Consider the following 24,692-nt stretch of genomic DNA (forward strand, 5'->3'; position numbering starts at 1 on the left):
AACCACAATTGAAACTTGGCTGAGGTATCTTCTCTTGCCCCCAGTAAAAACTATTTTAAAAAGATACACCTTTTAGGAAATTATCCCCAGTCACCTGACTAGTTACTTCCTTTCAAACATGCCTTAATTTAGTGCTTAAACCTGAGAATGCCCACAGTTCTATCCAATGAGCCATTAAAAGGTAAGAACGAGAGAGAGAGAGAGAGAGACAGGCTTTTCAGAGCCAGACCCCAGCCCCTCAGTTTGCCATTCAAGAGCTGGAGTTGATACATAGCTTTATGTGCCCCCTTTTCCTGGGGGCCAGCCCTTTTCCAGTATTCTGTGCTTGCCCAACTGAAAAAACCTCTGTTGTTGTGGTGGTTGTTCTTTTCTGTTAGCTCCACCTTCTCTCTGTGGGAGTTGCAAATTCTCAGTTCCTTTAGTACTTACTCCACATTTATCTGTGCTCAGGACTTGTTTTCAACAGTCTGAATTTGTTAACTATTTCTGCAATTGGAGCTTGGTTGATCTACTCTCTTTGTTCCTATTTTTTCTTCAGAGAACCAGCCTGTTATGCCTATGGGGGAGACGTACCAGCCTCCATGGCTTGGGGAATTTATAGTTCTTTGTGGGCACTTGGCGAGTTCACCCATTCAGACTGGTGTGTGATGTGTGTTTGGTGACTAAAATCCCCCAGACAGTTCTTCTATACAGTTCTTGGCTATTTACTAGCTGCCCTAGAGGATGAACTAAATTCTAGATCTCACTACATTGCCATCTTGCCCTTAATTAAGAACATGGATCTTAATTCAATTTCTATCATAACCAAGTTCTAGAGGAGAAATAGAATGTGTCCAGTACAATGCCCAGACTACATTAGGCTCTCCACAAATGAGTATCAATTTCTTTCTTTCTCCCCCTCCCCAGCTCTAAAGCCTCCATTGTGAGAGGAGTGGTTCTCCCTAACTATGCATCAGAATCACAAGGGAGCCTTTAAATAGAGATGCCTGAGCTCCTCTCCATGAGTACTGAACTCCATATATTTAGGAATGTGCATTTTTAAATGCTTCAGATGTGGTGCTGGAGAAAAGTTACTCATTGTTTACCAAGGTATCATACCCAATTTGAAAGCAAGGAGCTGCTCCAACCCTGCCCAATCAGCACTGGTTCCAGGGAGTAAAGGAAGTGAAGCAAAAAGGCAATGTTTAAAAAATCTGCTTTGTTAAGGAATTATCTCTTGAAATATCTCAGAAATGTCAGTGTATCATCAGAAGTCTTTATCATTTTCTCAAAGAAATCCAGATATCCCAGACACACATAATTTTTAAATATTAACATTTCCTCTCTCTCTGTGAAGGCAAGTTTAAATGATGACTTCATTACTTGGATTTAATTCAATGGGGAGGATAGCAGGATGTGTGTTAATGGATTTTACACTAAGGATAGTTTATTTATTTTCCAAAAGTTATCCTTGTACCAAGGTACAAGGATATCATGTTCCTTAAGTTCCAAAATAACTCAAATTACAATTAAGTGATATGGTATTTAAGAAAACAAGGGAGAATTATTACTGAACAAAATAAAGGTCGGGGATTTTGAAACTATTATTTCTAAGGCAGAAGATTGAACTGGGGGATTGTGTCGTGACTAATTTAAAAATGACTCATTAAGCTCAAAGTTAGCTGTATCTCAAGTACAATTCAAGTTGGGATCAAGTTTGAGGATACAGCCTCAAAGCTTGGATTACACATAAACACTAAAGTTTTATTGTCTGGTCCTTGAAGTTTCTTTTTCTCACCCCGCAGGTACTCTGGGAAGATGACCTTGTTTTGATCTGATTTCAGAATTCATAAGGAATTAGAATCTAGGAATCTGATTTTCTCTAGTTTCTTTGAGGCTTCAAATCACATTTTTATAAAAACTAAACTAGACTCACTAGGTACCAAAGATACAACATGCTGAAAAAATCCCACTGATTCTTAACTATTGAAATTTCAGTGTAGGTATAGAACAGAGGCACAATTAAGATAATTTTTAAAGGATAATCCTGCTGTAACCATGCTGAAAAAGTGCTAGTAAGGTTCCAGGTTTAGAGATGTCAATCTTATCAACACTATGTTATAATCTTTAGAGAGGTGGACGCTCAGTTAGAAAAGCATTAATTGAATTCCCTGATCTTTAACAAAGGGTACCCCAAGAATTCACATTGCAGAACTATATGCCTTTAAAGTTGAATATATATCTCTACAAAGCTTAGGAGAGACAGGTTAGGGCATGGATGACTGAATAGAAAAGTAAACATTATTTGACTGAAAATTATTCTAGATTAGATACCAAAATAGAAGAAAGGTAATTATATTTTATATATGGTTATAATATTGAAAAGAGTTTAATGACTTCTTTGGCAGAAACCAACCAATGAGCACTGTAAAGATTAGTCTATACTGGTGCACACCAGGTGATTCTTATCCTTGGTTATGATACCATATAACCTAAGAAATAAAAGTGATAAAACAGGTAGGCTGAAAAAATGACAAGCCAAAGAGAAGATTCTGTATATGGTGAATCAATTTAAGCATGTTGAATATAAAAGGAGAGATTTCTAATTAAACAAGGAAGATTAAGTATGACACTTCCTAAACTCATTGTAATGACTGTATTTTACAGTAATGCTGCTGTAAAAAAATTAGCATCTTAACAAAACTTAGTATATTATAGCTCTTAAGGATAGAAGACAGGTATGGGTCTTACAGGGCTAAAATCATGTGTTGACAGGGCTACATTTTTTTTGGTGTCTCTGGGGATGATTCATTTCCTTGCACTTTCCAACTCCTCTAGGCCACCCATATTCCTTGATTCATGGACCCCTCATTCTATCTCCAAAACTGCAACCCACATCTCCCTGAATATTTTCCCGTGGTCACATTTCCACCTGACTTTATTCTTCTGCCTCCCTTTCCCACTTTTAAAGACCCTGGATAATCCAGAATAATCTTCCTATTTTAAAGTGATCTGAATTGTAACTTTAATTCTACCTGCAACCTCCTGCCATATAACCTGACATAGTCACAGGTTCTAGAGACCCAGATAAGCAATTCTTTGGGAGACTTTTATTCTGCCTACCTCAGCCAGTAAAGGGATAGTAAAAGAGCCATAAAATCATAAATCCAAAAAGAAAGGATAATAAGACAACAGCAGCACAAATGTGTAAACTGGGAATCAGTGGTAATTTACTTGGCAGACCAGAGTATGCTAAAGTACTCTCCAGCATATGGAGAAGTGCAAAAGTAAGTTGATCCGTGTTATAGAGTGCTAAAAGGTAAGAGAACAAGTGGGGTTAAAAGTACTTTTAAGGAAAAAAAAGTGTGTCTTCAAAGCCTGTCCCCAACTTTGAGCTTCATGGAAGCTGCCTTTTCATAATCCCTTCATGAATTAGATTCATCTCTTGAGAGATTAAATAAGATAGATTTAGGATGCATGGACTCTGACAACAGCTGGACCAGGTGAAATCATTCTGGTCCAGATGGATGAAATAGAAGTATAAATGGTAAACACTGAAGAACCCAGTCTCCTTCCCCTACTCAGCCCTGTGAATGTTAAGAGATTAGAAATTCATTTCTGGGAAAATGGGCTAATCCAAAATAAAAACCTACAGCTAGATAGAAATTTTTAAAGGACCCTATTAGAACTTCAATCTCTATACCTCATCACCCATCAGCCCATTAATTACTAATTACATAATTAAGTAATTATGTTGGTACATACATTGGCACTGAATAGCATTCCATGGTAAGTATATACCATATTTTGTTTGTACATTCACCAGATGAAGGACATTGGAATGTTTCCACTGTATGGTTATTATTAATAATGTTGCTATGAACAAACCTGTTCCAAATTTTACGTGAAGATATGCTTTCCATTTTCACTGGTATGTGCCTAAAAGTAGAATTGCTGAGTCATATGATAACTCTATGTTTAACTTTTTGAGGAACTGCAAAACTGCTTTCCACAGGGGCTGTACCAATTTACACTCCCACTAACAATGTATGAGGTTTTCAATTTTTCCACATCCTTACCAATGCTAGTTATTTTCAGTTTTTTTATTATAATCATCCTAGTGGGTTTGATTTACATTTCCCTAATGACTAATGATGTAGAGCATCTTTTTATGTGCTTATTGGTCATTTGTATTCCTTCTTTGGAGAAATGTGTATTCAGATACTTTGCCCATTTTTAAATTGGATTTTTTTCTTTTGTTGTGGAATTGTAGGAGTTCTTAATGGATTGTGAAGAGAAATCTCTTGCAGATATTTGATTTACTTATATTTTCTCCTATTCTGTCAATTGTTTTTACCCTTGCTTGATAGCATCCTTTGTAGCACAAAAGCTCTTAACTTTTATGAAGTCCAGTTTATATATTTTTAATCCGGTTGCTTATGCTCAATTAACTTTTTTCTTTTGCATGGGCAGGCACTGGGAATTGAATCCAGGTCTCCAGCACGGATGGCATCAGTGAACTTTTAATGCATCTTGTAAATGTGAGCAGTCAACTAGCGTCACCAGAAGTTGGAGAAGCTTCATGCAAAAATGACAGCAAGACAAGTCTATTGAATACTCATAGGAACAAAGGCAATGGTGAGAACAGAGGAAAATGAAAAACCTATTAATATAATTCATCCATGGAAAAGAATAGAGTATTATAAAGTGGGAGCTTCACAAATCAGACAAAATGATTTGGAAATTACAATATGATAGTATAAATTAAATGCTATATTTGATGATATATTTGAAGAATATTTTCAAATATATAACAACAATAAAAAGAGAGATAATAAAATTAGGAGTTCTATCTGCTAAGACCTACACCTGAATAATAGGAGTTTTAGAAACAGAAAACAGAGAAAAAAATTGTATTAAAAATTCCAGAAATGTGTTTACAATTGAAGAATATAAAGTAGACTCTTCTAGATATGGAGGGTGGAGGGTCTATGATATGCCAAGCACAATGAATGAAAAAGAGCCATATGGAAATTCGATAGTATGAAATATCAGAACTTTATGTTCAAAGAAAGCATCTTAAAAGCTTTCAGAGAGGAAAAATAAGTAAGTCTTATTCAAAGGGTGAGGAATCATTATAGCAACAAATTGCTCAATAAAAACAACTGAAAGTTAGCCAAACCTTTGTACTGAATGAACATTGTATTGGAGTTATACCATTACTTCTTTGGACAATGTATAAGGGAAAATAGCATGTCTTTTAGTTTATAAGCAACCATACAACAAAACGAAGCCACATCTTGGCAAATGGAAATGGTAGGACAGCATGTGACCCCAAAATATTGGGTTTCAATCTTGTGAGATTTGAATAAAAGCTCCACATGGGTACAGAACTTCAACCATTTACTGATGTATTTCAAAAGTGCAGAACGCTTTCTTGCTATACATAAATGTGCAGTAAATACATATTTTTAATGAATGGAAGATCTGTATGTAATTTGGGAGTTGTCATCCTTGGGAAAGGTATTGACACATTTCATATATTATGTGTGTTTGGGGATAAGAATTGGAGGGATGGAATAGCTCATCCAATACCCATTCCAACCAAATTTTCTTCAGTCTTTGTCAGTTATTAAGAATAGAAAATATAATAACTCACCTTACCAGAACCATTTTTAGGAGGATGTCATGTGACAAAATTCCGACCTATGTACTATTTGTAGGGGTCTGCTGAAATTTTCTAGAGAAACTCTTTGTTTTCCTAATATAGGTTCTGCTGCTTTTTACTTTCCTTAATTCTTCTTCTGGAATACAGATATGAAGACTGGCTCTGTATTTGCCATCTTGGTATTAGGTGGGCAAGGTCAAGAAATTTGCAGAGACATTTGCCCTGACATTCTGAGTCATCGAACCTATCCCCAAATTTACAACCAAAATCATAGGCATTTATATTTAGGCCATTATTTATAAGATTTATGACATAGTTGCTTATAGCTACAAAGCCCAGTAGATGCCCTCATAAGTGAAATACACAAAAAAATGTTAAACAAACAAATTAATCTGTAATTAAAAATCATAATAAAAACTGAGGAGGGTATACTGAAGAAGAATGGGTTGGGGGAGGTGTTCAGGCTCCAGCCCTGGTCTTAAAAATGTGAACCCATCTATAAACAGGACCTTTGAAGATGCTATTAGATAAGGTATAGCCAAACTGAATAAGGGTGGGCCTTAATCGAATATGGCTAAGTAAAGGTAATTGAACTCAGGGGGAGGAAGCCATGGGAAACAGCCAGAAGTTGGAAGTCAACAGGGCCAGAAGAGAAAGGAGAAGGTGCTGCCATGTGCATTGCCATGTGATAGAAAAGTCAAGGAACAAGGGCTGCAGGTAGGAAGCCCCAGAATGCCAGTCTTTGGGAAGAAAGCATCGCCTTGTGTCTTCTCAATTTTGGACTTCTCTTAGCTTCAGATCCATGAACCAACAAATCCCCATTGTTTAAGCCAACCCATTGTATGGTATTTGTTGTAGCAGCTGAGAAACTAAAGTAGGAGGTAAAGGTGACTAGGTAGGAAGGTCAGGGAAAGGGAAACTGTAAGGAGGTGACATTTGCTTGAGACCTAAAGGATGGAAGGAGTCAGCCATAAAAAAGGACAAGGAACACAGTTTCAGAGGATAACAGTATGCACTAAGGTCCTGAGGTGGGAAAAAGCCTGGCATGTTTGAGAATGAATGAATGCCAGGGTGGGTTAAGTGTACAGGGTGAGGAGAAAAGGATGCGCAGGTAAGTCTAGGGAGGTGGGTGATGGATAACAATGGGGTCATTGTTATCAGATCAAACTTTATGCAAACTATCAAGGCTGGTCTTCAAGGCTTTTTAAGCAAGGGAATGACCTAAATATAGTTTGTGTTTTTCAAAAATAACCAAAAAAAGTCTCATGTGAGGGGTAATAGAGAAATAAGGTGGTACTCACAGGGAAATATGAAATCGAGGAAAGTATCTGCATGATGATGGCAACAACTCAATAGAAAGGAATAGTTTAAAGGTCTAGGAGACAGAGAGGGTAAATAAAGGGCAAATCCTTGAGCTGATGATAGAGAATGGTTCCAGAATCCAGAGTGCCTATGGAAGGACAAGCCTTCCAAGAAAGGCCTATCAGAAGTGGAGAAGTTGGATACAAAGGTTTGGATTGGCTATCCACAAGTAGCTATTGTAGTCACCAAACTGACAGCATGAATTGAGCTAGAAAGAAGACTGGAAAAATCATCATCTTCAGCAAGCAAGGCATTCTTGTGATGACAGAAATGAGGAGAAAGAGAGGATAGTATGTGTGTTTGCATACTCTTTAAAAGACCAGGGGTTTTGCAAAGGGAAGAGAGAGAGTGAAGCTCTGTAAGCAGCAATAGAGAACAAGGAAGGTTAAGTAGCTTGCCTGTAACCCCAAATAACACAGCTTCCTCTTAGGAAAACTTCAGTGGAAGCCCTTAGAGTACAGCTAGGTTTAGTTAAGTCCAGGGTAGCAACTGAAAATAGATGAAAGACACACCTAAGTGTTTTCACTTCTTTAAAACTTACTGCATAATGGCAAAATCTAGAAAAATAGAAAAGCTAGGGAACATATTTTTAACTACTTCATTTGTAACCAAAAGTTAAGTATCAATTACTTTGCTTAAGTATTTATTTCTTCATTACTAAAAAGCTTTTGTTTTGTTACTTTTTATAAAGTGGGTAACCGTCATGTACTGTGGAATAATAGTACTATAAATATGCTTGAGAAAGATATTTGAAACTGGTTTAACTTGGCTTTTTCTGACTAACTTGTAATTGTGAAGTTTAGCTTATTTTACAGTGTCTCCTGTTTGAAGACACTATTTCTTATAACCGAAAGGTAAAAAAATTATATAAATAAGAAGCATACCTGCTATATTTTGAACCATGTCCACCACAAAGACATATTCAAGTCCTAATCCCTAGTCCTGTAGATGTGAACTCAGTTGTAAATAGGATTTTGAAAATGTTACAGTTAAGATGAGGCCAAACTGAATCAGGGTAAACCCTAATCCAATATAACTGGAGTCGGGGAAGGGAAAGGGCAAGGGTAGCTCAGCGGTAGAATTCTTTAATATGGGCAGGCACCGGGAATCGAACCGGGGTCCTCTGGCATGGCAGGCAAGCGCCCTTGCCTGCTGAGCCACCGTGGCTCGCCCAGCAGTAGAATTCTTGTCCACCATGTGGAAGCTCCAGCTTCGATCCCAGACCCTACACCTGCCATAAAACAAAAAAACACCAATAAAACTGTAGTCCTTATAAGCAGAGGAACTCAGGAGAGGGTAGGAGTCCAAGGGGGAAGCAGACAGCCACGAATGGAGACAAGATTGAGTTATCAATTGCCAGCAAGCCCCCACCAGAAGGCTACAGATTTCAGAGAATGTATGGCACTGCCAACATCTTGATTTGGGTCTCCTAGCTCCCAAACTTGTGAGACAGTAAATTCCTATTGCTTAAGCCAACCAGTCTGCAGTAGTTCTCACAGCAGCCCTGGCAAGCTAAGGTAATACCCAAGCGTATGTGACAAGTAGGGAAAATTATTTTTGCAACCTCCTGTTTTATACAATATATTATATGATAACCAGGTAATAGTTATTAATCGCAATTTTCTTCACCCACCTCTTAGTTTATGATTAAAACATATGTTCTAAATGAAAAATAATATACAATTCAGTATATTTCATGAAGGATGTAATATTTGCTTGTTATTTAAAAAATGTTATGTTTTGAAATTTGCTTTCTGTGGAGTGGTCATGCAAATGCTGAGGAATTGGAATTTTCTTGTTTCTCAAAGTGGAGAATTAGTCTGCCATAGGAAGAGCTGAGGAAGTCAGGCAGAGAGTAAAAGCATGTGCTAATGCCTTAAGGTGGGAAAACACTTAATGTGTTTTAAAAATGGAAAAAAAAAAAAAGCCAATATGGCTGGAGTGTGGACAGTAAGGAGGAAGTGCCATATGTTTAAATCTCAAACAAATAAGAATTCCAAGTAGTCATACTGAATGACAGAAACAAAGTAACTGTCCTCTTTACAATTATTGTACAATCATTGTTCATTTCAAATCAACTTTTTAAATGCAGGAATATGTGGTACCCCAGGGTTTGGTAACAAATTATTCCCAAAGCAAGTTTAAATTACTGCAAACTCTTATAAACTCATTCTCTAAATGAACTTGTGTAGCTGAGTTCACATATGTTGAGATCAAATATATAGTTGGAATTTTTGTGAATTAACTTTGTGTACAATACAATTTTATTAAAGAAATAATTAAAATGTGCTACCCTGAAGCTTACATATACATTATTAAATGTAACCAGTAATTGTTTTGAACTTAGACCAACAAACAAATTTTTCCAGGGAGAAGCAGCAAGGGAAGGAGACAGTAAGGTTGTATTACTTACAATGTCTAGAATTGTTGGTGCACGGTGATATTAATAAGAAAAGCAACTTTTAAGCATAATTCCTATTGTTTTTAAATTCACTATAGACAATGTACCCCTTATTGCCTTTAACCAAGGGGAGCCTTCCACCATCCATGCCTTAATCCACTGTCAATAAAAGTAAACGTTTTCCAACATTAAATTCCAATAGATTGTTTTATTTTCTTCCAGATTTCCTGAAGGTTATCATAACTAAACTTTTTAAAGCTGTTACCATGAGCCAGTTACCATTTAAAATGCTATTAATTCACTTAATCCCCACTATAAATCTATGCCATAGGCATTATCTTAATGCATGTTTGAGAAATGATAAGGCTGAGACATAGAAAAGTTAACACTCATGTTACAACATTCTCATGGTCACTCAGCAAGAGAGTTGTAAAGTCTTGCTCTAGAACCTGGGTTTTAGAGATGTATACAGACATATTCACCTCTCTCATTATTCAGATTTTTTTTTTAATTTTACAAAAGAGTCATCTTCTCTCTGGTATGTGTGAGTGTATGTAGGTGAGTGTGCTGAACGTTTAACTTAATTCATCAAAGGGATATCTCTTCTGCTCAGACTAAGATCTATTTCACTTCCTTAACTAAACAGCAACAAAAAAACTTTAAAAGACAATATTTTATAAAAGAAAAAAAAATACTTAGTTTTGGCAAGATTCAAATATCAGTGATATTTAAGACAAAGCAAATCTTTCTCTCCCCCATGCCAACCATACTCTCAAAGTAATTGATGTTAGGAGGGTATGAGACTTTTGGGGAAGATAGTGGAGTAGGGAGCTCCAGGTCTCAGTCCTTCCACCAAAAGAACTATTAAACAAGCAAGAACAGCCTGAAAACAAGTAGTTAGAAACTACTGAGGGCAGAAGAACCCTGTACAGCACAAGGGGAGAACAGGAGGAAGAGGCTGATAAACTATAGTAAAGGACAGTAAATTGTTCTCACTGTGTGGTGGCTGCACACACCCCATACCCTCATTGCAGGCCACCTTGGGCACTCGACCCTCACTAACTTGCTGATGGTAGAAAAAGACATTAAAAATCCTGTTCCCCAAGAGCAGGAGTGGGAATTGTCAATCACTGATCGCAGCTTTTGATTGGTGAATTTGAATTGCTGGAGGCCTGGCTCTGAGAGCAAAATGCCATGGACAAAGGCAGAGGCAGCCATTATTTTAACACCACCCTGGACAAAGTTGGTGCCAGCCATGGTTTCAACCCTCCCCAGATAGGAGGGGAGTGGGTGGAGGTTTAAAAATGCAGTACTTCCTCAGGGCTGCAAGGTGCAATTTGCTGGACAAACCAGGAAAACTCAGTTTTGGGGAGCCATTGGAGGAATTTTGGCATCTTCCTGATTTCCTCATCAGGGAAATTTGAAGCTTGTCTGTTCCCCTTTCAAAGACCCATGGCCCTGTTTTCACTGGGAAAGACTGATTTGGAAAAGTCTTTTCTGGGGTGACCTTTGTCCCAGAATTTGTCTACTAAGCAAAAACAGCTTGAGACAAAGAAAGGAGTGGAAAAAACTATAAAGGTGGATGTTCTGAGACAAAAGCCTGCCAGCTTCAAAGACCTGGGAGAAGCAAGTCTGTCCCCTGGGAAACGGAAGGGACAAAAAACTCTTGCACACATGAGAACTCCAAAACAACAAACAAGCAAAACCCAGGACAAGACAGAGGCCTTGGGTAAACCATCCTGACCAGAGGGCTGAAGCTCAGGAGAAGTTCTCGTATCACCAGCTGTTTACATATCAGGGAATAAATTTTCAAATTAGCATTTTTAAATATTGAAATGTACAGTGTCAAACAAAAAAATAGAAGATATATGAAGAAACAGAAAAGAAAAGAAGGCATATCAAATGGAAGAGGATAAAATAAAGAAAACACTGCCAAAAAGATGAGACTGTGGATATTCCAAACAAAGCCTTTAAAACTGATTTTAAAAATGCTCAAGGAAATGAAGGGAAGTACAGAGACAGTATTAAAGGATATCAGTTAAACAATGAATGAAAACTATGAGAGTCTAAATAAAGAATTAGAAATTTTATAAAGAAACAAAACAGAACTATTGGACTTGAGGAACATAATAACTCAATTAAAAATTCCCAGGAGGGGTCCGCCGGCACTCCCGCCGCCATCTAGCCCTCCTCTTCCCCCTTCTCCGCCGGTGCTCCTGCCACCATCTAGCCCTCCTCTTCCCCCTTCTCTGCCGGCGCTCCCGCCGCCATCTTGCCCTTCTCTTTCCCCTTCTGCTCCGGCGGTGCTCCATCCGCCATCTTATCCTTCCCTTTCTCCTCCTGCTCCGGCAGCTCTCCAACCACCACCATGCCCTCTTACGCCTTCACCGGCTCCTCCGCCATCGTCCTCGACAGCTTTGCCATCCTCACCTTTCCTCCTCCAGAACAGCTACTAGGGGAGTAGAAACAATACAGAACAGCTCCCGGAGCCACAACAGAGATAAAAAAGACAGCGTACCCCATCCTGGAACGGCTGACTGGCTAGGAGAACCCGCTCTGGTGAGATCGCCGAGGGGCGCGGGCTTCCCCGGGCGGGGCGGCAAGTGGCTGGAGTCCCTTCCCTCCTCCTTCCCGGGCCAGCTGGCAGAATTGGGCAGGCGATCCCCTCAAGCCGCAGCGGCTGGTGCCCACACCACGCGTGGCCCCCCAGACCAACTGAGAGAATTGGATCGGAAATCCCCAGGCCGCGGAGAATGGTGACCGGGGGGGGTCCCTTCCAAACACATGACTCCCCGGTCTGGCTGGGAACAGTGCACTCTCCCGGGCCGTGGTGGCTGGCACCCTCCCGCCATGCTTGGCACCCCGGGTCGACTAGGAAATTCGGAAGGGCACTCTCCTGGGCTGCGACGGCCAGCGACCCTCCCCGCGTTTGGACCCCTGGGCCGGCTGGCACTCTTCCAAGCCGCTTTGGCTGGTGAACCTCCCCTACGGCAAGAGTTTTCCAAAGTTAAAGGACCCACATCACCTTTTACTGCTGGGACCTGCAGACAAACGTGTGCCACGAGCGCCACCTACTGGGCAGGATAAGAAAAACAGAACCCAGAGATTTCACAGAAAAATATTTCAACCTGTTGGGTCCAACACCCAGGGAAATCTGACTAAATGCCCAGACGCCAGCAGAAGATAACAGATGACACATAGAAAATTGAAAATACGGCCCAGTCAAAGGAACAAATCAATAGTTCAAATGAGATATAGGAGCTGAGACAACTAATGCTGAATATATGAACAGAAATGGAAAACCTCTTCAAAAATGAAATCAATAAATTGAGGGAGGACATGAAGAAGACATGGGGTGAAAAAAAGAAGAACTACAAAAACTGAAAAAACAAATCACAGAACTTATGGAAGTGTAGGATAAAGTAGAAAAGATGGAAAAAACAATGGATACGTATAATGATAGATTTAAAGAGACAGAACATAGAATTAGTGATTTGGAGGATGGCACATCTGAATTCCAAAAAGAAACAGAAACTATCAGGCAAAGAATGGAAAAATTTGAACAGGGTATCAGGGAACTCAAGGACAATATGAACCGCACAAATATATATGTTGTGGGTGTCCCAGAAGGAGAAGAGATGGGAAAAGGAGGAGAAAAAATAATGGAAGAAATTATCACTGAAAATTTCCCAACTCTTATGAAAGACCTAAAATTACAGATCCAAGAAGTTCAGAGCACCCCAAAGAGATTAGACCCAAACAGGCGTTCTCCAAGACATTTACTAGTTAGAATGTCAGAGGTCAAAGAGAAAGAGAGGATCTTGAAAGCAGCAAGAGAAAAACAATCCATCACATACAAGGGAAACCCAATAAGACTATGTGTAGATTTCTCAGCAGAAACCATGGAAGCTAGAAGACAGTGGGATGATATATTTAAATTACTAAAAGAGAAAACCTGCCAACCAAGACTCCTATATCCAGCAAAATTGTCCTTCAAAAATGAGGGAGAAATTAAAACATTCTCAGACAAAAAGTCACTGAGAGAATTTGTGACCAAGAGTCACAAATTTCTAGCTCTGCAAGAAATACTAAAGGGAACACTAGAGTCAGATACAAAAAGACAGACGAGAGAGGTATGGAGAAGAGTGTAGAAAGAAGGAAAGTCAGATATGAAATATATAATACAAAAGGCAAAATGGTAGAGGAAAATATTATCCAAACAGTAATAACACTAAATGTTAATGGACTGAATTCCCCAATCAAAAGACATAGACTGGCAGAATGGATTAATAACAGGATCCTTCTATATGCTGTCTACAGGAAACACATCTTAGACCCAAAGATAAACATAGGTTGAAAGTGAAAGGTTGGGAAAAGATATTTCATGCAAATAACAACCGGAAAATAGCAGGAGTGGCTATACTAATATCCAACAAGTTAGACTTCAAGTGTAAAACAGTTAAAAGAGAGAAGAAGGACACTATATACTAATAAAAGGAACAATTAAACAAGAAGACATAACAATCATAAATAATTACGCACCAAACCAGAATGCCCCAAAATACATGAGGAATACACTGCAAACACTGAAAAGGGAAATAGACACAAATACCATAATAGTTGGAGACTTCAATTCCCCACTCTCATCAATGGACAGAACATCTAGACAGAGGATCAATAAAGAAATAGAGAATCTGAATATTACTATAAAGGAGCTAGACTTAACAGACATTTATAGGACATTAAATCCCACAACAGCAGGATACACCTTTTTCTCAAGTGCTCATGGATCATTCTCAAAGATAGACCATATGCTGGGTCACAAAGCAAGTCTTAACAAATTTAAAAAGATTGAAATCATACACAACACTTTCTTGGCTCATAAAGGAATGAAGTTGGAAATTAATAACAGGTGGAGTGCCAGAAAATTCACAAATACGTGAAGGCTCAACAACACACTCTTAAACAACAAGTGGGTCAAAGAAGAAATTGCAAGAGAAATTAGTAAATACCTAGAGGCGAATGAAAATGAAAACACAACATATCAAAACTTATGGGATGCAGCAAAGGCAGTGCTAAGAGGGAAATTTATTGCCCTAAATGCCTATATCAGAAAAGAAGAAAAGGCAAAAATGCAGGAATTAACTGTCCATTTGGAAGAACTGGAGAAAGAACAGCAAACTAATCCCAAAGTAAGCAAAAGGAAAGAAATAACAAAGATCAGAGCAGAAATAAATGAAATTGAAAACATGAAAACAATAAAGAAAATCAATAAGACCAGAAGTTGGTTCTATGAGAAAATCAATAAGATTGATGGGCCCTTATCAAGATTGACAAAAAGAAGAAGAGAGAGGATGCAAATAAATAAGATCAGAAATGGAAGAGGAGACATAACTACTGACCTCACAGAAATAAAGGAGGTAATAACAGGATACTATGAACAACTTTACGCTAATAAATACAACAATTTAGATGAAATGGACGGGTTCCTGGAAAGACATGAACAACCAACTTTGACTCAAAAAGACATAGATGACCTCAACAAACCAATCACAAGTAAAGAAATTGAATTAGTCATTTAAAAGCTTCCTAAAAAGAAAAGTCCAGGACCAGATGGCTTCACATGTGAATTCTACCAAACATTCCAGAAAGAATTAGTACCAACTTTCCTCAAACTCTTCAAAAAAATCGAAGTGGAGGGAAAACTACCTAATTCATTCTATGAAGCCAACATCACCCTCATACCAAAACCAGGCAAAGATATTACAAAAAAAGAAAACTACAGACCAATCTCTCTAATGAATATAGATGCAAAAATCCTCAATAAAATTCTAGCAAATCATATCTAACAACACATTAAAAGAATTATACATCATGACCAAGTAGGATTCATCCCAGGTATGCAAGGATGGTTCAACATAAGAAAATCAGTTAATGTAATACACCATATCAACAAATCAAAGCAGAAAAATCACATGATCATCTCAATTGATGCAGAGAAGGCATTTGACAAGATTCAACATCCTTTCCTGTTGAAAACACTTCAAAAGATAGGAATACAAGGGAACTTCCTTAAAATGATAGAGGGAATATATGAAAAACCCATAGCCAATATCATCCTTAATGGGGAAAAATTGAAAACTTTCCCCCTAAAATCAGGAACAAGACAAGAATGCCCACTATCACCACTATTATTCAACATTGTGTTGGAGGTTCTGGCCAGAGCAATTAGGCAAGAAAAAGAAATGCAAGGCATCAAAATTGGAAAGGAAGAAAAACTATCACTGTTTGCAGATGATATGATACTATACATCAAAAACCCTGAAAAATCCACAGCAAAATTACTAGAGTTAATAAATGAGTACAGCAAAGTAGCAGGTTACAAGATCAACATTCAAAAATCTGTAGCATTTCTATACACTAGTAATGAACAAGCTGAGGGGGAAATCAAGAAATGAATCCCATTTACAACTGCAGCTAAAAGAATTAAATACCTAGGAATAAATTTAACTAAAGAGACAAAAAACCTATATAAAGAAAACTACAAAAACTGTTAAAAGAAATCACAGAAGACCTAAATAGATGGAAGGGCATACCGTGTTCATGGATTGGAAGACTAAATATAGTTAAGACGTCAATCCTACCTAAATTGATTTACAGATTCAATGCAATACCAATCAAAATCCCAACAACTTATTTTTCAGAAATAGAAAAACCAATAAGTAAATTTATCTAGAAGGGCAGGGTGCCCTGAATTGCTAAAAACATTTTGAGGCAAAAAAACGAAGCTGGAGGTCTCGCGTTGCCTGACTTTAAGGCATATTATGAAGCCAAAGTGGTCAAAACAGCATGGTATTGGCATAAAGATAGTTATATCAACCAATGGAATCGAATAGAGTGCTCAGATATAGACCCTCTCATCTATGGACATTTGATCTTTGATAAGGCAGTCAAGTCAACTCACCTGGGACAGAACAGTCTCTTCAATAAATGGTGCCTAGAGTACTGGATATCCATATGCAAAAGAATGAAAGAAGACCCATATCTCACACCCTATACAAAAGTTAACTCAAAATGGATCAAAGATCTAAACATTAGGTCTAAGACCATAAAACAGTTAGAGGGAAATGTAGGGAGATATCTTATGAATCTTACAATTGGAGGTGGTTTTATGGACCTTAAACCTAAAGCAAGAGCACTGAAGAAGGAAGTAAATAAATGGGAACTCCTCAAAATTAAACACTTTTGTGCATCAAAGAACTTCATCAAGGAAGTAGAAAGACAGCCTACACAATGGGAGACAATACTTGGAAATGACATATCAGATAAAGTTCTAGTATCCAGAATTTATAAAGAGATTGTTCAACTCAACAACAAAAAGACAGCCAACTCAATTACAAAATGGAAAAAAGACTTGAACAGACACCTACCAGAAGAGGAAATACAAATGGCCAAAAAGCACATGAAGAGATGCTCAATGTCCCTGGCCATTAGAGAAATGCAAATCAAAACCACAATGAGATATCATCTCACACCCACCAGAATGGCCATTATCAACAAAACAGAAAATGACACGTGCTGAAGAGGATGCGGAGAAAGAGGCACACTTATCCACTGTTGGTGGGAATGTCAAATGGTGCAACCAGCAGTTTGGCGGTTCCTCAAAAAGCTGAATATAGAATTGCCATACGACCCAGCAATACCATTGCTGGGTATCTACTCAAAGGACTTAAGGGCAAAGACACAAACAGACATTTGCACAGCAATGTTTACAGCAGCGTTATTTACAATTGCAAAGAGATGGAAACAGCCAAAATGTCCATCAACAGAAGAGTGGCTAAACAAACTGTGGTATATACATACGATGGAATATTATGCAGCTTTAAGACAAGATAAACTTAAGAAGCATGTAATAACATGGATGGACCTAGAGAACATTATGCTGAGTGAGACTAGCCAAAAACTAAAGGACAAATACTGTATGGTCCCACTGATGTGAACGGACATTCGAGAATAAACTTGGAATATGTCATTGGTAACAGAGACCAACAGGACTTAGAAACAGGGTAAGATAATGGGTAATTGGAGCTGAAGGGATACAGACTGTGCAACAGGACTAGATACAAAAACTAAAAAACGGACAGCACAATAATACCTAATTGTAAAGTAATCATGTTAAAACACTGAATGAAGCTGCATCTGAGCTATAGGGTTTTTTTTTTTGTTTGTTTGTTTCTTTTACTATTATTATTACTTTTATTTTCTGTTGTGTTGCTAATTCTTCTAAACCGATGCAAATGTACTAAGAAACGATGATCATGCATCTATGTGATGATGTAAAGAATTACTGATTGCATATGTAGAATGGTATGATTTCTAAATGTTGGGTTAATTTCTTTTTTTCCGTTAATTAATAAAAAAAAAAAGAGAAGGGGTAATTGGAGCTGAAGGGATACAGACTGTACAACGGGACTGGATATAAAAACTCAGAAATGGACAGCAAAATACTACCCAATTGTAATGCAATTATGTTAAAACACTGAATGAAGCTGCATGTGAGGTATAGGTTTTTTGTTTTTTTTTTTCTTTCTATTAATGTTTTAATTCTTATTCTGTTGTCTTTTTATTTCTTTTTCTAAATCGATGCAAATGTACTAAGAAATGATGAATATGCAACTATGTGATGTTATTAAGAATTACTGATTGTACATGTAGACTGGAATGATTTTAATTGTTTTGTTAATTCTTTTTCTAATTAATAAAAAAAAAAGGAAGAAAGATTTCAAATCAGAGCTATAACCTCAAAACTTGAAGAACTAGAAAAAGAAGAGCAAACTAAACTCAAAGCAAGCAGAAGGGGAGAAATAAGAAAGATTAAAGCAGAGATAAATGAAATGGAAAATAAAAAGAAAGTGGGAGAGAGAGTCAACAAAACCAAAAGTTGGTTCTTTGAAAAGATCAATGAAATGGAGGAAATCTTAAGCTAGACTAACAAAGAAAAAAAGAGAGAGGATAAAAATAACAAAAGTCAGAATGAAAAGTGGTACATTACTACTGACTCTGCTGAAATAAAAAGGACTGTGAGAGGATACTATAAACAACTGTATGCCAATAAATTAGATAACATTTAATTTATGACGTGAACAAGGCCTTAGAAACACATGAACTATTTACATTAACTCATGAAGAAATAGAAAATCTCAACAAACCAATTACTAGTAAAGAGAAGATATTTGGAAGCCACATATCCAATAAAGGTATAATATCCAGAATATATAAAGAAATCCTTCAGCTTCACAACAAAAAGACAAGGGGCAAAAGACTTGAAAAGATATTTCTCAAAAGAAGATATACAAATGGCCAGAAAGCACATGAAAAGATGCTCAACATCATTAACCATCAGGGAAATGGCAAATCAAAACCATGAGATTCCATTTCAAACCCATTAGAATGGTTGCTACTGAAAGAAAGAAAGAAAGAAAAGTGTTGGAGAGGATGCAGAGAAAGAGGAATACTGCTGGTGGCAATGGTGGAATCACTCTAGCAGAAAATTCATGAGTTCCTCAGAAAGTCAAGTATAGAACTTCCATATGACCCAGCAATCCCACCATTACGTATACACTCAAAAGAATCGAAAGCAGGGACTCAAACAGATATTTGTACAACAATGTTCATAGAAGCATTATTCATAATTGCCAAATATGGAAGCAACCCAAATGTCCATCAACCAATGAATGGATAAATAAAATATGGTACACACACACATACACACACACACAATGGAATACTATTGAACCATAAAAAGGAAATAAATCCTTATACATACAACAACATGGATGAACTTTGAAGTCATCATGTTGAGTGAAATAAGCCAGATACAGAAGGACAAATATTGTATGATCTGATTAATTCAAAACAATTAGAATAAGCAAACTTACAGGATCAGAATCTAGAATATAAGTTACCAGGATTGGAGATAAGGAGTGGAAAGTTAAAGCTTAAATGTACAGAGTTCCTAAGTGGAATGATGGAAATGTTTTGGTAATGGATGGTGGTGATGGTAGCTTAATATTATGAACGCAATTAGCCATACTGAATTATAACATCTGAATGCTATTTAAAAAAGAAATACAAGATTTTATGTATGTTAACAGAATAAAAAAATTTTTTTTAAATGGAACTATACCACACAAACAATCCTAGGTTAAACCATGGACTTTAATTAACAGTGCAATTATGAAAGTATGCTATCATCAATTGTAACAAATGCTCCACACAACGCAAGGTGGTGGGAGTGGGATGGTATATGAGAATCTTGTATTTTATGCATGATTGATTATAAACTGGCAACTTCTCCCAAGAAAAAAAAAGGTCAGTGCAAATAAATTCAATATAAATAACTTTAAATAAAGTCTAGTATTTTCATGAAAGTGTCATACAGACTAGATCGGGAGGCAGACATATATTAATCAAGCTGAAATAAGTTGTGTATGAGGTAAAGGGTATCAAGGAAGCCTTCATAAAGGTGATAAGGATGGAACTTTGCTTTGAATGGAAAATATTATTTTGCAAGCATGTGAGGGGGAAGTGAAAAGAAGGGAATGGGAGAATAGGATATTCTAGGTAAGGGATGGGGTTTTAGCCTAGACATGGAAATTTCAGAGACTATGTATTTTAGGGGGTGTGGTTGGAATACAGCACATGGATAAAATGGGTTTATGAATAATAAGATATTGGGTTTGAAAGTTAGATTTGGGCTAGAGTATGAACTGGGCTAGACTATATTTACATATATAAATATTTATATATAACTATGTATATTTATATATTAACACACATGTACACATATATAGCGAGAGCTATACACACATACACATATGAATATATGCACATGTTCTCAGTTATGCAACACAATTATTCCTTCCATATAAAAATATAGGTAAACCTTTATGTACACATAGGCATACATTCTTTTTATACGTTCATTTTTCAGGGTTATACGACAAGGTAATTAAGAAGAATATTTTGAGAATAAAAATATAATACATCAGAACACAATTCACTCTTGGATTCAAGATGATGGAGAAATCTTTTTCTGGATTGGTGCAAGAGGGAACAGAACTCTATTCCTTTGTACAGCTGGGTCAGAATTTCTGCTCAGAAGTGACACATGACAACTTGGCTCAGATTTCATCACTCATGTGAGTCATAAGGCTGATATCAGTGTGTGGGAGAAGTGTGGCTCAACCTTGGTAGAGAAATAAATGTTTTTGAACAATAATATAACTAATACAGATGTCGCACCAAAACACATGGATACATCCATTTCCAAAATTCTTTTGGCACATACATGAAAGCAAAAACCTTGAAAACCACCGAGTTATATTAAGTTACACTGCCCATTCAAAATGGAACTTGATGAATGCCATTTCCCCCTGCAGTTGGGTTCTGGTACACCAGAGCTCAAACGACAGACAAAATTCCTGATTTACAGCATTTGCCAATTTTGTTGATGCAAATGTTACTACTGTACCAAGTAACAACACTAAGGAGAGTCACTAAATTTAGATTTGGGGAGAAATGTTTGCAATTGGCTCTTGAAAGCTACAAGGAGCCAAGTCCAGCTCATCACTGTCCCTTTGTCTTTTTCCTAATTCTACTTTATTTTAAAGGCTATGAGAAGTCTTCAAAGATTTTATAAGAGGATAACTATAATTATCCATGTTTTTTTCCTTTATTAGAGGAGTTGTGGGTTTGCAGAACATTCATGCATGAAATACAGGATTCCTATATACCAGCCCATCATCAACAACTTACATTGATGTGGAACACTTATTGCAATTCAACTGTTAGCTAAAGTCCATTGTTTACCTTTGTGTCCACTATTTGTGTGGTATAGTTTCATGAATTTTTTTAAAAATTGTATTCTGTTACTAAACATAAAATCTAACATTTTCCCTTTTAAACAGTCAGATATATATATTTCAGTGCTGTTAATTGCATTCACAATATTGTGTTACCATTGCCCCATCCATTACCAAAACATTTCCATCATTCCAAATAGGAACCCTGTACATTTTAAGCCTTAACTTCCCATGGCAACAGTTTAAAAGGTGAACAGGGAGGAATTGAAGATAAGGAAATGTGAAGACAATTTAGGGCTAGATTAGAAATGATGATCTGATCAAGGACTGGAATAGTGGAAACATCAAAGGGTGCATGATTCTAAGAAACACTGTGAAGGTCAAGTCCGTGAGACTTTGTGATAGATTAGATTGGGCTGGGGAGGGAGAAGGAGCATGGGCATGCAGCTCAATCTGGCTGGGTGGAGTGTAATGCCATTGATGAAATTAATGCCCGGTGAGGAAAAGTAAGACTGTAGAAGATGATATTAGCGCAGTTTGGGAGTTATTAATTTTGAGGGATCTACAGAGCATCTAAGTGGACATGCTCAGGAGGCATTTGAATATGGAATTGTACTTTGGTAAGAAGGGCAGATTTGCCTTTGTCACTATGAAGGACACTCAAGGAAACAAATACGAAAGGACCAAGAATGTAACCAGAGAAATGCCAACATTTTGGCAACAGCAGGTCTAATAAAGTGAAATGAGAAAGAGTGAACAGATACATAGGCGAACAATCAGGGAAGAAGCTACATAGCAAAAATTAGCTGCATAGAAGAAGAGAGAGTTTCAAGAAAGAAGGTGGCCAACAGTTCCAAGTGCTGCAGAGAGATGAAGAAGTATGGGTTAGACAGGAATTTCGTATTTAGCACATTATCAGCGGTCCTGGGAGAGGAATTTCATTTATGTGGTGGTAGGTAGGAATCAAGTTAAAGTGGGTTCAGAGAAAATAGGAGATTATATAGAGAGTGGGGAGATTGAAATGCTACTGACATATGAACATAAGCAATGTTTGACAAGATGGCAAAACCAGTGAAAGGCAAATTTTGATTGGATCGTTACTAATCATGTCATGCATGCTCAAATACAAAGAAATAATATATGAATCCCCACCCTAATTTAAAACATATTACTATCACTTTTCCAAGTGGAATTTATTAGAAGTCCTTCCTGAGATATCATATAATATAGGCCTGAATTTAGGAGTTTAGTTCAAGTGAGAGTTACTTATAAAATGAGAGCCAGACGGATATCCTTGGGTATTTAATGTGCCAGAGAGGATTCAAATTTCATAGCCATTCAATTTTAAGACAGACCCCTTAAATTTTCTAGCTTTCCACAGGTTAATTTAACAGTGCTCCTGGGAGAGTTGCATAGTAAAACTTTTGGGATTTTGATATTCTGCTGGCTTAAAATAATTGAAAATTTTCTCTCAAAAGATTAAAAGGGAAGAAAAACTCCCTAGAAAAAAAATTCTGCTTTCATCAAAGGCAATGTAATAAAAGTCATTTTTTTTTTAAATCTGATGCTAGCGGTGAGTACTTGAAAACAAGATATGGCCTACCAGGTTAATCACACTTTACTTCCAATCTAAGTGTGATTTTTCTGTGTTGTAATTCATTGCAGCTGATGTATGAAACAGGTTGACAAATGGTTTTGAAAATTAAAAAAAAAAATGTGGCTGCTTAGGGACTCTGGGATTTACCTTTATTCTCAGCTCTAAAATATGACCTCCCTCCAAAATGTGGAGCTCTATCATTATGTTTCCAGTTTTATTTTGGCATAAATTTTTCTAACTGTCTGAGCTAAATAGCAGGTCCTCTTCAATTTTATACACTTTCAACATTTAAAAATTCCTGTGTTTTTACATCATTGGGGATGATATTTTTTTAATAGCAATTGTGAAAATGTCTTCAACTATACAAATATACTTTTTAAACTGTATGTTCATATGCTGGGAACATAAATAGACATACTCCATTTCCATTTAATATTTTTCTTCTATGTAAGGGAATATTATCTTATTGCTTCTTTCTGATAATTATTTGATATTTTGCTTTGCTTAAACTCCTTTTGTTTTGTGAGGACTGAGTGTCCAAATCAAAATTTGGAAAATGGGTAAATAGTCCAACAGTGTAGTAACTGTTAACTCAAAGGCAGAAACCTGGGCCATTTTTTCTTAAAAGAAAAAAGCAGAGGGAATTCATTACCCTTTAAGTATTTCCTTCTTTGCCCCTTCATCTCTTAAGAGGACCAGATCCAAACAAGCATGAAAGGAGAGAATCACTCAAGTTAGAACCAAATTCTTCTTTTAATCTCAAAGATAGAATCTTAGTTTCCTAGGCTGCCTAAGTAAATACCATGAAACGGGGCAGGTTAGACAATGGGAGTTTATCTGCTCATGGTTTTGAGGCTAAAAGAGAGTCCAAATCAAGGCATCATTAAGGCAATGCTGCTTCAGTTTGCTAAAGGTGCCAGGCAATATATCAGAAACGGGTTGGCTTTTCCAATGGTGATTTAACAGGTTACAAATTTATAGTTCTGAGGTCATGAAAATGTCAAATTTAAGGAATCTAGAGTAAGATACCTTCTCTGAGGAAAGGCTGCTGACATCTGGGGTTCCTCTGTCATATGAGAAGGCACATGACAACGTCTTCTGGCCCTTTTCTTCTGCATTCTGATTTCAAAATGGCTCTCTCAGTTCCTGTGAGTCCATCTGGTTTCTCCTAGGATGTTTGCTTTCTCTCTTAGCTTCTCCAAAATGTCTCTGCCTTTTATCCTCACATGGAGGACTACAGTAAGGGGATTAAGAAGTACCTTGTATGGGCCGGGTCACATCTCCATGGAAACAACCAAAGCAAAAGGTCCTACCCATAGTAGGTCTGCACCCACAGAGATGGATTAAAAGAACATAGGCATTTGTGGGGTACAAAACAGATTCAAACCAACACAGAAGCTTTCTCCTCAAGCTCTGGTCTTCTGGGACTGGCTGCTGGTGACTGATGGTCCTTAACTTGTCCCATCACAATGCACACGGCGGCCTCTCCATTCTCTTCCAGGTTTCCTTGATTTCAGCTTCTGGCTGTCTCCTCTGTGGTCTTCTCCTTCTGTCTGAATTTACAGCTATATATAAAGGACTACAGTGATAAGATTAAGACCCATTTTGATTCAGGCGGGCCACATCTTAACTGAAGAAACCTCATCAAAAAGTCCTACTTACAATGTATTCACACCACAGGAATGGGTTACATTTAAGAATGTGGTTTCTGAGATACATACAGTTTCAAACCACTACAAATCTCCACTATAATTTCAGTTAGTTAATATCCTGGATTGTTTATTCTGCATTCCAAGGGATTATAAAATTAATCTCTTATGG

The sequence above is a fragment of the Tamandua tetradactyla genome, chromosome 22, assembly GCF_023851605.1.
Source record: "Tamandua tetradactyla isolate mTamTet1 chromosome 22, mTamTet1.pri, whole genome shotgun sequence".
In the NCBI taxonomy this organism is placed as follows: Eukaryota; Metazoa; Chordata; class Mammalia; order Pilosa; family Myrmecophagidae; genus Tamandua; species Tamandua tetradactyla.